Source organism: Leptinotarsa decemlineata, unplaced genomic scaffold, assembly GCF_025532065.1.
Source record: "Leptinotarsa decemlineata unplaced genomic scaffold, Ldec_3_MD MMD2_tig00001064_RagTag_RagTag, whole genome shotgun sequence".
Lineage (NCBI taxonomy): Eukaryota > Metazoa > Arthropoda > Insecta > Coleoptera > Chrysomelidae > Leptinotarsa > Leptinotarsa decemlineata.
The window spans coordinates 9060634-9075462 of record NW_027412558.1 but is presented as its reverse complement, the minus strand read 5'-3'; the positions used below and the strand labels follow the sequence as shown (position 1 = coordinate 9075462).

General features: G+C 34.7%; 1 protein-coding gene and 1 long non-coding RNA gene across 4 annotated transcripts in view; one reads left to right on the top strand and one right to left on the bottom strand.

Annotated features, from left to right (window-relative positions):
• EcR (Ecdysone receptor) overlaps nucleotides 1-14829 on the top strand; it is a 494390-nt gene that overhangs the window by 147830 nt on the left and 331731 nt on the right. The gene's annotated exons all lie outside the window — the stretch shown is intronic.
• LOC141482421 (uncharacterized) lies at nucleotides 6750-8194 on the bottom strand. Of its 2 annotated transcripts, none has more exons than XR_012465526.1 (3): nucleotides 7585-8194; nucleotides 7396-7533; nucleotides 6750-6950 (listed from the first exon to the last, which is right to left on the bottom strand). It is a non-coding gene; the product is annotated as an uncharacterized lncRNA (long non-coding RNA). The 2 variants fall into 2 exon arrangements; XR_012465525.1 differs by having other exon boundaries at nucleotides 7396-7537; nucleotides 7585-8193.

The following is a 14829-nucleotide window of genomic DNA, read 5'->3' as shown; positions in this document are numbered from 1 at the left end:
AGGCAACCCCTCAAAACACTATCTCAAACACAATGTAAATTGAACAAAACTTGAATAAACATTTTTGAATTGAATTGAATTCAGTGGCACCAAAATTTGTTCGATTGTTGCCGTTTGAAATTAAAATAAACCTTCAAAATCAACCACCAAGCGAGCCATTCCCACTTGTATATTGAACACAGTGTACCCGTTCTCAACGAAAACAATAAAAAAGTCCTTGAAGTCTTGTTTGTCGGTTATTATGGCTCGCATCTGGAATGTGTTTAAACATATATATACACATGGCCGTCCTTCTCTTTCTCGAAAAACAAATATAGCACATTGCCGCCATCGTGCAAGCACCCATCCGCTATTTTTAATGCCCGGCAGACTCATGAAAATGTGTAGTAATTGGTTTGTGGAGTTGCTTCAACACCTTAGTACCGAAGCAGTTGACCTAGGTCGGAACCATGACAGCTGAACGTCGCTTATGAACATGCAAGGCCTACTGCGTATGTCATTCCACTCTTGAATATGTGGCGGTGTTGCCGCATCTCAAAAGTTGTACAAGGTGTTTCAATGTTCAGGCTGTTAATTTTGTGTTTCTGTATTACTAGGAAATAGTGCAGATACGAGTAGTAGCTGATCCAAATTAAGGGCTTAAGGGCAAATTAAGGATCATTGGTAACTTTGTTATTATTGCAGATACAAAATATTTTATATCGGCTATCTACTGGCATTGTTTGTGCTTATTGAGATGGAAGAAACAAACAATACATTTTTATAGAAAATATGGAAATTCCTATTTGTATTATTTCTCCCCCTGTTCACTCAATGACTAAATAAATATAATTAAATTTTTTTTTCTCCGTAGTGAATATTTTTGAAAGTTGAGATCACATTTTTGTTTTGAGTTACGGTATATTCTTCGATACTGTGGAATGCTTAAGAAAAGTCTCGAATATTCCAGGGGTGCAAGCTCCTTGATAGTCCGAGCCAATTTCCAAAATTTGAAATTTTTCGTGAGCCAAAATCAGATACGTATTTAAAAGGTAAACAATTTTTTACAGAAATTATATTTATTGGAAACATAAAACATGGGTATTGAATTTGAATAAAAAAAATTGAACACATTTATTTATTCTTTTGATAATTATTTGAAAGATTCGGTGAATAATTGGTGAAAAGCACTTCTCAGTAATTTTTTGAAATATTGGTTAGTTGATACTTATTGGTGTGTTTGGATTTTACATATTTTAAAATGAAATAAAATGGTTCACGTAATTACGTTTTCCCGAATATTTATAAATTCGACAAGCAACCTTTTTTGATCCAGGATACTTCGATTCTGGTACAAATTTTCAAAATGTAGTTATCGACGTCGACTAATATTTCAATGGGGAATGTTCCTCCTGACGAAAATCAAGTAGTTTTCATAAAAGAGGTCTAAAACAACGCATTTTAAACGTATCATTTCAACCTTTTTCTTTAAAAAATTATTTAAATACTTAAAAAAGAGGAATCAAATAATGCACCATTTAGCAACATCGGTTATAGCTAATAAAGGACAAGAATCTGCTACCTGTATGAGACAAAGATGACATATTTCAGAGTCGTGCTGTTCTGTTTACTTATGTTCCGAGACATTCTGTGACATTTTGTGCACCTAACCTATCTTCCTCTGTATAAATAAATAACAAAACAACTGTTGTTTATGTGCCTTGTGGAGGTGGTATTGAACTATAATTCATATTTTGCCTTAATTGTTGATTTATAAATATAATTTTCCTTTTTTAAAGTAGAATATCTAGGTACGTATAAATTATTTCAACTTGATATAGGCGCTGTTACCTGGAAACAAATCCCTTTAAAAATTAAAACCCCACATTTGAAACATCAATTTGAATACTTTTCGAAGTGAATTTGAAAAACCCAACTTTATTTTGTTCAAAGTTGCATTTGCTGTAATAACCCAAATTGAGGAACATTCGCCATTCTAGAGCTTGATCTTCTTCCATTCCCAATAATTCTAATTCTCCAGCTTTTTGGGTCATAGTTATATTCGAAATGGAAAACTCATCTTGAATTATGTTAATTTCAAATGAAATCTATTCTGGAATTTTGTCAATATTTCTTCTAGCATTTTTAACAACTCGTTGAGTTTTTCTTGTTTAATATTGAAACAATTTTATTATTCATTATTATTAATTTTATTACTACAGTAATTTACATTACTGTAAATCACTGTAAATGATAAATAATAAATAAAATTGTTATAGTAGTAACAATTTTATTTATTCGAGGAAAATGACTAAAATACGACACAGTTTATGTTTGTTCGGGCAGTTTTCCATGAGTCATATCATTCTTAACTTGGATAGAATTGAAATGAGGCTCGCGAGCTATAGGTTAGCCCCTCTCTGTTCTAGACTGTTGTACAAATTCATAGAAGCTGAAGACTTTAGCTATTTCATCTTGAAAAGCACAGTGAAAGCGAGAACCTTTTTCATAGATGGGGAACATATAACTCCATCAATTGTTCCTAAATGAGCTTGGATGTTCCGGGATATTCCCGAATGTTCCAGACAAGGCCGTCGCCATCGGTAGGATTGGGGGAGCCTCTCCCCTGCTTTTCGACTTGGAAAAAAGTTATTTTGGGCCGTGAAGAAAATGGAAAAAATAATAGTAAAAAAATGAATAAAAATTATAAAAATAAAAATGAGAGAAAAGAAAGGGAGAGGTAATAAGAAAAAGAAAAGAACCAGGAGAAGGTTGGGATTTCCTGACATGCATAACTTAGAGATCCCATACTTTAAAATTCTGAGTTGTTTGAAAACTTCAAAAAAGTTTAATTTCTCCCGAGTGAGAGAACAGTCCTGAACAGTCCACGAATTTTGAAGTGACAATTTTACAAAATTCCCAACTTTTCGATGTTTTTTCGACTTGGAAAAGTTGGGAAATTTCGGGCCGTGAAGATAGTAGTAGAAAACAATAAGCACAATATCATTTAAGTATTATTTCCTTTCATTTGTATTGAATATTCCTATACATGGTGGATATGAATCTTTGGATAGCTAAGGAAGAAAACTAATATATTATAGTAGTAATCAATCCCTAGGCTTTCATTTTTTCGAAAGTTGGGAAATTTTGCTGGTGGGGTTGGGAAAATTTGGATTCCCCCCCCCTGGTTTTTCTTTTCGCTACGGCCGTGGTTCCAGATTATTCCCGAATATTCCAGAATGTTTCGGGATGTTGCGGATGTTATAACAATTTCTAAAGGGCAACACTTCCAGCCCTTCACATAAAAATAACTTTCTTCAAGAACAAGTTGATGTGACACAATGGCAGGAGAAAATGTAGGGATATATTGGCTCGCTAGTACCGAAAAGGCAAGAGAATAACTCGGATTTTTTAGTTATCAAAAACGCATGTAGTTTGGAAGGAATTTCCCTTGTAGTCGTGTTGCTTATCAGGTATTGCAACATGCATCTCTCCGATTATCCTTATCAGACATAGCCTTCACTTCGTTTACTCAACCTTTTGTTGAAATAGAACAACAGCAAACAAGGCCGTATTACAAAGTGAGCTCGTGAAGTATATACAATGGGATACTGTCGTAGAAAAACCATTGCTTGCTGATTTCCAGGTCTACTCTCTTGGAGCAGAAAAATGTAAAAGCTAGAGTAATTGGATTGACAGCCTTCACAGTGGAGTACTGCCGGACTTTACAGGGTGGATTCGAGTCACATTCAAAGTTGAAAATTAAAAACGTGAGAAAGTTCGGAATGTAGGTTCAATACCAACTCTGTTAATCCTCAGCCGATTTTTGAATGTTAAAAGAATGAGCCTTGTGCAACTATTAGATTTTTTGGTTTTTCACCCACCATGATTTGTATGGAATTATTTTTCTGTGATCCTCAAGTTAATATATGGTATACCAGGTATATTCAAAAAATAAGGGAAATTTTTGAATTTCACGGGATTGAAGAGTCCCAATCGTTAATGTGTTTCTATATGATTTTGGTATATATGCTCATCAAATATAAACTTTTCAGCAGCTGTACTCATTGTCTACCTCGTCTGCGGCAACCGCTAAGGTTAGACGTGGTTTAAAGAGCTCGGCGATTTTTGTGAAATGAATTTATCCAAAAATTTGTATCAAAATTTGCCTAAAGAATTAAATAAAGTGTAACAAAGTGTGTGGAATGGTAACAAGGGCATATGGTGAATCAGCTATGAGTGAAACAAATGAGTGGTACCACGATGGCCGTTAGGACGTTGAAGATGAGCGCCACGGTCGCTCTATAGCACAAACTGAAGAAAATGGGGGAAAATGAGGGAAAATGGGGGAAAATTTGGACAGAAAGAATACTGTTACGATTCCCCAACCTCCACATTCGCTATACATGGCTCCATGTGACTTTTTCCTATTTCCGAAAATAAAGAGAACCTTATAGTGCCGTATTTTTACAGGCATTAATGAAATCGAAAGGGCATCGCTAAGAGATCTGAAGGCTATCCCAAAGATCGATTTTGAGAAGTAGTTTGAGAGTTGCAAGAAGCACTGGCACAATGAAGACTACTGAAAATGACCAGTAAATCAATATTTAATAAAAACGAAAATTCCCGTTATTTTCTGAACGTACCTCATATAATTTCAATTAAGTGCTTTAAACACAAATTCTAGCTAGTATGTGTATCGAGTCCTCGACATTGCAACAGCGCCTCCTCGATATTTGTATTAACGTTGTAAATATGTGAAGAACGTTGAAATGACTCGCCTGATTTATTTATGACTATAACCCAAATGTACGAGCAGTCTTTATGAGCTGCTGCACTTTTTGAAGTCTCTCGTAAGCCGAGCCAGCGAATGCTGAAGCTGTTGATTTGTCGAGCTGAATTTCGAAACCATCTGTCGTTTCTTGTACGTTTATGTTTATGTTTCATCTAATAGCAGCGGAAGATATGTTTTTTAATCAGGTTGTATTGATTTCTTCTTTTTAATTTTATCTCGAAATTTACATGAGTTTCTGCTGAAAAATGGATGGTGAGAATGTCTTGAATATAATATACGAAATTCCTTACTTTCCATTTCTTGATTTAGTTAAAATATAAATCAGTTCTGGTTGAGTTTGCTAACTCATTATCCCTCTTCCTATCCAGCCCAATCTCCTCTTTTCCTTCTCTTCAAATCTCTGTTTCTATTTCTTCCTCTCCTCACTCCTCCCTCAATAATTTTCAACCCTGGTTGTCTAGCTGATTCCTTTCTACTCTCTCTGCAATAATGTCTCACCACATTTATCTGTATCTTTGTCTTTTCTGTAACTCAATAAAATATCTATTCATTTCTTATAGACCAGGATCATAATACAGCACTGTACAAAACCCCATTTCCTTTCTTTAAAGCTTCTATAAATTCTCTTTCTGATTTTCTTTTATAGCTGCTCCGTATCAAATTCCACTCACTCGTTATTTTCTTTGCGAACTATTCCACTTTCCTCTTAACCCCTCTCATTTTCTCCTTTTTCCGCTTTCCTTTTCCTTTCTTTCCTTTTCCTTTCTTGTTTTTTTCCACTTCATTTCGAATCCTTGTTTCCATTTCTTCCCCTCTTTATACCTCCATAAATGTCCTACATTTTTCTGTATTCTTGTCTTTTCTTTCATCAATTTATTTGTGCTATCTACACGGAAAAAAAAGATTTGTTGAATGAAATAAAATTCACTTCATTCAAAGAAATAAAAGTGTCATATATGCACGACAAAATATTTTGTTGATGCAAGTAAAAAGAATTCTTGACTCCTAACTATTTCTTCAAGCATATGTTCATTGTATCAAACAAATATTTCATTGAAACAATCGCATCCATTAGTTATTTCAATTCAAAGAAGAATTGAATTCAAGTAATATTTTGTCTAATTGATAGCGAGAATGATTTAGAGTAATTTGAATATTCTATTGAACAAACAAAATTTAAAGATGGGTGAAATAGTGGATCTGATTGAAATAATCAAATGTATTTTCTATTTGAGTAAAAGTTATGTTGAAGAAACATAATATATCTGCAGGATGATGGAGAACTTTGCTTGTTTTGATAATGGGAAAATTTCCACTAAAGTAATGATTTTGTTGAACAAATAATGAATAGTAGTTGAACGAACAATGTTTATACCTTATTGTGAGTATCTTTCTGATAGAGTAAAGCATTTCGAAAGTTCAAAATAAGTATGAATAATGATGTACCAAATGAAATAAAGTTACAAATCAAAATCCTTCCCTCTTGTTTGAATTTGGTTATTGGATTCAATTAACCAAATATTATACTAATCTGAGAACCAGCATCTCGTTGGTAGTAATTTTCAGTTCTAATGAAAATTACTTTTCTCTTCTCCAAAACTTCAATATGTTTTTTAAGTTTGTAGATAAAAAGCATTACGTATAATTTTAGTATATTGAGAAAATTACTTTTCGGCAGAATCGGAAATACAGAGTCAGTGATTGAATTTACATGAATCTCCAATCAAAATAGATCAAGTTATTGAATAATTGTGAGAATATATTATAGTTTGTTCAACAACCCGATTTCTCAATACATTAAATACACTTTGTATCATTTTCTCAACTGGATTATTGATCTACTTACGTATCACGATTTTTTAATCAGCTGCTGATGGGAGTCTTGCGGATAATATTTCATATTCAATACTGATTATGTAAATGCCATGGAAAATTGTTCAACGTGAGAATGAGCAAAATATAAATAAAAATCGAGAAATTTTAGTACCAAATTTATTCAAACAATTAATAAATTATAATAGACTTCTACAAATATTTAAATGAAAATATAAATTTTTCACAAATGGTTAATCGTAATATAAAACATTAACATATTTTATTATCTATTATTATTATTGGTGATATCTACTAAAAAACAATTAGAGTTGATTTCGAAACCTTTCACTGAAGTAATGATCTAAAATGAAAGAGAACAGAGATTAGTGATAGCCTACATTTTCGCAATTATACTCTTGGATCAATTTCTACTAACTAGCTTAGATATTATCCCATAGAAATATAAAAATATAATTATTTTTTTTGTACACATCCAATTTAACAAAAGGAGATACCCTTATTTTTTGATAATAGGAAAAAAACAATGACGTACTTCATCACAGAAAAATTTGATAAGAAATATGACTGTGATGACAAAATTTACCTAGGTCTCCAATCATAACTTTCAGGCCTTCAAATCTATTAAATTTAAGAATTCTAGCATTTAATTACTCAGGTATAGACCTGAATAATAATAAGTATCTACAGCAAATCGCAAAAATATATAGTTATTTGAGAAAACTGAATATGTTTTTAATTGTAATGGTATACATATTTATTATTAAAGTTATGAATGAAAGACATACCTCTGTTATATATGATTCTTAATTTATTCCATCAATTGCTTCCTTGATTGAATATTTTTCTTTTGCCAATTGAGGGAGTCATTTCTTTCATTTCTTCATCAGTGAGCCTTTTAGCTATGTCTGAGGTTACATCATTTTCTGTCTGAAAAGTATATTATTAGGAGATAAATAATATATGTGTTTTTTTACCTTTAAAAATGCCAATTAGGTCATTTAATCCCAAGTTATTAAGAAATTCCCCCATGTTTAAAAATAAAAGAGGTTATATTGCAAGTTTTGAGTTCGTGCAGTTTTGTTGGATGTCATCATTTCTGTAAATATGTTACAAATAACTTTCCTTTTTCGGTATTACTGATTTTAATAAAGTAATACAAGATAAAACTGTGATTATTTCACAATGTTCTTTGAAAGAAAAATCTTAAAAAGAGGTTTCTTCAAGGATTCAGTATATACTATCATGATGAAAATGAAATCATTGTTTACGGCACCATTCAATTATTTATGATGTAAGAAATTTACAATTCAAAATAAAGGTACAGCTCTTCGCCGACATTGTATACCTTCACCTATTTTTGTGGCAAACACCTCAATTGTATTTACTCTGAAAATGTCCAATTCCTTCGTATCCAAAGATCAAAGGTCAACTAGGTACCCAGTGTATGCATACCTACCTACATCTCAATGATAATCATTTCACTCGACAACTTCTACTTTCTTAAAAACAGAATTGAAAACATGGAAGCTTTCTTTCAGTCATTACATTAAACAATAAGAACTTCAAGTATGGGCACGTGCTTGAAAAAAACGATGTCCGTTTATCCAATACATGCTATTCATAATTATTTCAAAATATGGAATGAAAGAAAGTATATTATCAACATACCTGTGAAAAACTGAAAACACTGAAAAACTTCAATCCACGTATAATCAAAAAAAACTGTAAACCTCTTCGTCATTTCCTTGAAAAACACAAAACACATTGTTAATTCTTATTCCATTCGTGATTAGTTTACGGTTCTTGCGAAAATGCAAATGGTGCCGACCGGCACTCTATTCCTTAGAAGTATTTCAACTATATCATTTCTTCAAAGGAAACAATTCAATTTTTCAAACCAACAAATAATAAAAATATTGAAATGAAATTATCCATAATCTTGAAATTATTTCCAAAATTAGTTAAAGGTATTGATATGTATTGTTGAAGTGAAAATAAATATTCAGTTGATTCAATTATATATTACTGTCAAAACAGCACCCCATAGTGTTGAACTGAATTGGAAAGTTTTCATTCAACAGACGTACTTTTGATTTGATGAAATTATATTGTTTGACTCAACCGAATTATTTTGAGAACTCAATAAATGTTATTCTTGAAATGATCCACATTTCATTTGACTAAGTAAAAGACCTCTTGAATTGAAATATTAGAGAAATTAAAATGAGAATTTCATTTTGTCTCCGCAAAATTATCATCTAATCGATACAATACACACATCGTTTGGAATGAATGATATTTAATCAAAGTGATGAAATAAATTAGACTAAATAAATTTCTTTGAAGTAACAAATCTTTTTTTTCCGTGTATTTTCATATCTTTTTCCCAATAATGTATGTTTCTAATCAGAATGGAGTCCAAGATCTTGTTAAAAAAATGTATTTTGACTGCTAAAACTGTCATTTTTTTAATATTGAATTGGATAGTTCTTAAACGTAGATTTTGAACATGAAATTAGTTTATCGGATTTTTTAACTGATGTGGTTGCGAACCTTGATAAGTTATCTATTTCTGATAGACCAGAATCATATTACATCCCTGTGGAACACCTTTCTATAAAGCTTCTGTAGATTCTCTTTCAGATTTTCTCTTATGGCTGCTTCGTATCATCATTCTTCAGCTTGAATCAAATTCATTTCACTCGTTATTTTCCCAGCGAAATCTTTCAGTTTTCTCTTCACTCACAGGGTATGCGTTAGCAGAAAAATAATTAAAGGAGAGACAAAAAAAAGTGGAAGTTTAAGGGCATTTCTTTTTCTTCTTGAGAACCATCTGAATTGTCCATTCATTTCAAGTCACGGAAACATTTAATGAAAACACTTTTCCCACACTAGAACAAAACCACTTGTTATCATCTTCAATCCTTCCTATAAAAATACTCATTTGAAATCATTCAATGGATTCGTTATGAAATAAATTGTTGCATATGTATACGTTAGATCGTTCTAATTCAACCGATCTTGACTTTGCACATTGCAATATGAACTACGAACTTCTCCAGTTCATTGATTCAGCCTTCAACTGCATTTTATTAGTTCAACTTTGCTAATTCTCGATTGTCATTCTCTGGGTACCTATTGAAGACTGACTCATTTTTTGACCTATTTCAAAGGAGTGTTTGAATTGCTGATTATCGCAGCTATTAAATCACTAACTAATTGTTGATTGTAGGTTGATAAACATCGGGAGTTCAAGGACGATGAATGCGATGTATGCGTTGTTTCTTAGAAGCTTTCAGATAATAGATCACTGTGCGGAATTCTTCTTTGACATGATTTATTGTTCGTGTTTCATGTAATCTAATTAATTGACAGGATGGTATTCACGTATCTTTCACTACCTGGAAAAAAGTTTTGTCACCAAAAAAAATCTATACAAGTGTAGGAAAGGCAGATTGCAACCTCAAAAATTCCTGGACCATTTTTCGAACTACTTCTCTGGAAACAAGGACGGAAATATTTTGTTTCACAATTTCAACGAAATAGTGAAGGTAATTCACAGTTTTGGTAATTCACAAGTCGATTATTACCAGCATTATTCGCTTACCGGAGAAACTATAATTTAGACACATTTATTAAACTCGGATTTTCGGTAGTAATAACTGCATTATTCACTTATGGAGAGTCATCGGCATGAAATTCATTTCAGGGCTCAGACGGCTAACTTTTGATGCAGAGTATATTCGTTATCCAGAAAAGAGCTTCGCGAATAATATTCAAAATGAAAATGCGTGACTCGTGTAGGCCACTTTTCTGCAGAAATAAAATATTAACATTATTTGAAATATACGTTCTAGCTAGAGACTGTCTGCTTACTTCACAATCAAAAAGAAAAGTTTGAAAGCCATACAGAAAGATCTACGCGTAGCGATAAAAAATTTACCCTTTCACTGCCCACATCATCTTTGACCAGGCAGTCTCAAATCTATAGAAGTAGACATAGAAGTGTCCGGAGATACGGGGTGTTGAAAATTAATTTTTTTGTTTTTGAAAATAACTGTTGCAAAAAATAAGTTATTTGCACGAAATTTGGTACCCGGGGTTTTTTGACATGGGAAATCATAATTTCGTAATAATTTTCATATATATTATTATTATTACTATTATTATTTGCATCTGTCATGAAATGCTATATCCATCCATGGTGATTTGGCAAAACAGACTGAATAAATAACAACTGATTTGACAGATGGCCATTATCAACTGTCAAAGTTCGGAAGTCCCTATTGAAAGACCCTAAAGTTTCTTAAATGTAAATACCAATTCTACATTTGCAAACCACCTCATAGCAGAGGGTCATGAGTTCAACACAGACTATGAAGTATAGTATTTGGAAGAGAATTGTTTGAAACTCAATCTTTTGGAATCCTTGGAAACTATTAGACCTAAGAAATTTGAGAATTCACTGAATGCTAATAGATATGAATGCTTCTCCTCCTCTAAATCTACTTACTAATGTGGACATTGGTAATCAGTTTACACATGTCCAGTTGATGAATCGGTAATTTTTTTATAGCGTAAAAAATTAGTTAGTGTATACTCAAACTAATTATCAGTCATTAAGAAGTCATATTCATATGATTCACTAATTAGCTAGCACCAATTAGCCAGCAATATTGTCAGGCATTTAAGTAGTGGAGTAGTGAAAGGTCAACTTCCTTACATCCTCTACATGATTTTTCCGTATGGATAGTCCTTGTCCAATTCTTTTATCTTTCCTTTCCATGGAATAAACAAGCTTGCGTCAATATCTCTCTCTCTTTATGTAAGTGGTTATTTTTTCCATTAGCATCAACATCACGTATAAGCAGACACCTGACAATTTACCAGTGTCTTCAGCGAGTAAACATTCGTTTCAATAATTCATAATTGCGAGCGCATACTATTATTTCTTTATTAACAATGATACATGTCAATTATATAGTTACAGCTGAGGAGGACTCAAATGAATGACAGATCGGAATTCCGTCGTTCTTTACGTTGTCCATCTCTCTGAGAATGAATGTGAAATGAAGTTGAAAACGACGTTCTGACATCCTGAAAATATATCGGCTGAAGCTGAGGTTGCAGACTGGAATGACTCTGACGGTATCCAGAAAATAAAATGGAAATGATGCTATTTAGATTCATTGAACTGTAGATGGAAATGTATTGGAGACTTTCATACTTGGACGTAATTGACTGAACGAAAAGATTAATGAAGTAGATGTTTCACATGAATATTAGCACAATGAAAGGTAATTTGGAGAGTAATGTTTAAAAAAATCTGTTTCTGTTTAAAATCTGTTTTTTCCGTTAACCAGCTGTCGCACCCCTACGAAAGAGAACCCTCAGAAGTCAAAACTTGTGCGAGCTAAGGATTAACGAGGTCTTGCCTTTTAACGTGTGATTCCCAATACGGGTTGGACGATAGCAAGTGAAAATCGATTGTTCAGACTAGGGCTTAAACCACCGACCAACACGACAATCAATTCAAGTGAGTGAACAAAGCATCCACGTCGATCCGTCGAACGATTAAAAATTGTCAGAAAGAACCATGCATACAATCAAGGTGGCGTACGGTGATTGTACTCCAAGTCAGAAAAAAGTTTACAAGTGGTACACGTTTTTCACGTGTCGAGAAGAAGGTCGAGAAGATTTGAATGACGATGCTCGCCCTGGATCCCCCAGCACATCAACAACCAATGAAAATGTTGAGAAAATGAAGAGTGGCGGGGGATCACTGCCTCTCTCTTATGGGTGTTTGACAGTCCCCCGTTGCAGACCACACGGCATTCACCCAGTAAAGTTATCGGTCAACCACCCAATCCCGCATCTGCGGGTAACAGGCGTTGGCCGGTTTCAAGCTAGATGTGTGGGAGAGGTGCCTCGCAAGAGCCCTCGGCGGTTACTCATCCAACGCTGGAAAGGTAACTTTCCTAACATGAGTGCCCCTCGGGGTATGCGGTGCAGACCACACGGCGTACACTCAAAAGTTGTTGATGAACCGCCCTATCCCGCACCTACACGGGTAATGGGCGCGACATCTTCGACATATGATGTGTGGTAGAGGATGCTTGAAAGAGTCCTCGACGGTTACTCATCAAACGTTGGAAAGGGAACTTTCCTAACATGAGTTCTAGGGGGGAGGCGAGTGCCCGCTCGCGGCTGGAGGCTAGCGAGCCTCATCTCCAACTGGCGTTGGCCTCTTAGGGGCAGCGGCTCCACTAGCGGGTAAAGGGATACGGGGATGCGGTAATCCATTCATGGGTGCATTGCAGCCCCATACCGAAGCACTGTTCCGTGATCCTCGCCTGCCTCTGTACAGATCCGAGCGTTCGAGGTGTTGGGGCTCGCGGTCCTTCCGGGCTCTAGTATCCGAGTCTAGTCTTGGAGGGCACCAAGGCAGACGCTTGAGGTGTCGGACCCCGGTTGGACGGAGCTACTAGTATCCGAGCTTAGGACCCCGACCGGCCACTTCCGGGACCATATTCCCAATTGATTTGGCATGGTTGGCGGGGGCAGGTGTGCGACGCGAGCACTCTCTGGCGAAAGAAGAGCTCAGTTAACTTGTACGAACGTTCGGTCGAACGCTGCCGATGGTCCTGTCTCTTGGTTAGCCACACTAAGTAGATGTAAGGAAGCAATTCCGGGTTCGGTGAGCGGGAGGAAGCCCTGCGAAATCCTGTTGGTGTGGGGTGAGGGGCGGTACCCGCAAGGATTTCCCGAAAATCCACCCCTCCACACCCGATCGCATCCAACGCCAGGGTGCGTCTGGGGGGCCTAACCGGCCCCCGGTGCGGTCGTAACTATGACTCTCTTAATTGATATTATGAAAAAAATTAATCGTAAAAATATATTTTGTGAAAATATAAAAATAATTCACTACGATTTCCATAGCTATAACTCCCCAACTTTGTGAGATTTGATGAAGCCTCAGAATGTTCATTCTTTGTTAATTCGACGAATGATATTGAATTTTCCCACACAGGCCTTCCTTGCTGATGCATCTTGTGTTCAATAGTAGGACAACGTGAAATTTAATCCTATATCTCATATCCAAGGCAACTAGACAACTCGTCGTGGTATTAAACTCAGAAATAATTATTTTTCAGGTGCATTTGGCAAATTTTACTATTTAAAATTGCTATGAATAACAATTTTCTCAAATGATTGTTACATATAAAATGCATGAAATATTTTTCTATACTTTATTTTTGCTAAATGTTTTTTTATATAGCTATTTTGAATGACGTGAAATCGTTGTTTTTACAATCTCTTCTGGCTATTCATTGTTTCCAGGTCTGAAAGTAGTATACTTTAAGTTGTGAACATTGCTATTCGAATTGTGAACCGATGAAAATATTTAGAAAGTGAAAAAAATTTTGAGTTACGTGTCTTCAGGATGTCAGGTTAGAATGTGTTTTTATGTTAAACTAAGTGAAAATACGTCATTATTAGTGCTCGTAAATCCATATGGGTTGTTGATGAAGTTTTATTGCATAAAATACTGTATGGCTTTCCAGGCATTGAATTATCGACGACCCAGAAGAATCCCTAATTATGAAAGGTCCAGAAGATGATAGGCATAACATTTTTGACATAGAATCAATGCATATTGATATGCTGGATGACGAGCAATTCGAACTAGTTTGTCGGCGTCATATTGATGCATCACCTACCATAGCCAAAGAAACTGATGGATGGACCACAGAAGATGAAATGCCTCTATCACAATTACAACTACAACTTGGAGACTGACCACAGTATGGACAAGATATGCCACATTCTGTACAAAGTCCTCTCCATTCATACAAGAAACAGAACCAATCATTCCAGGAGACAGAGAGTCCAACTGGTATATTCATTCATTTTTTTACGAATGGTTTTGATTGAAAAAATTGTTTTTCAAACAAACCTTTATGCTCTACAGAAAAGCGGTGGCAATTCTTGAGCTTTTCTTGCGACAATCTCATCTTAAATAAAGAATATTCTTGGATTGAATATTCTCATGGGACTAAAATCCATGCCCAGCTATGAAGATCATTGGTCATCAAGAATTGAGCTGAGAGACCCTTACATAACCAATGCTATGGGGAGAGACCGTTTTGGATAGTTGCTTACTAACTTCCATTAGAATGATAATGCAACTCAGCCAACAAAACAAGACCCGAAGTTTG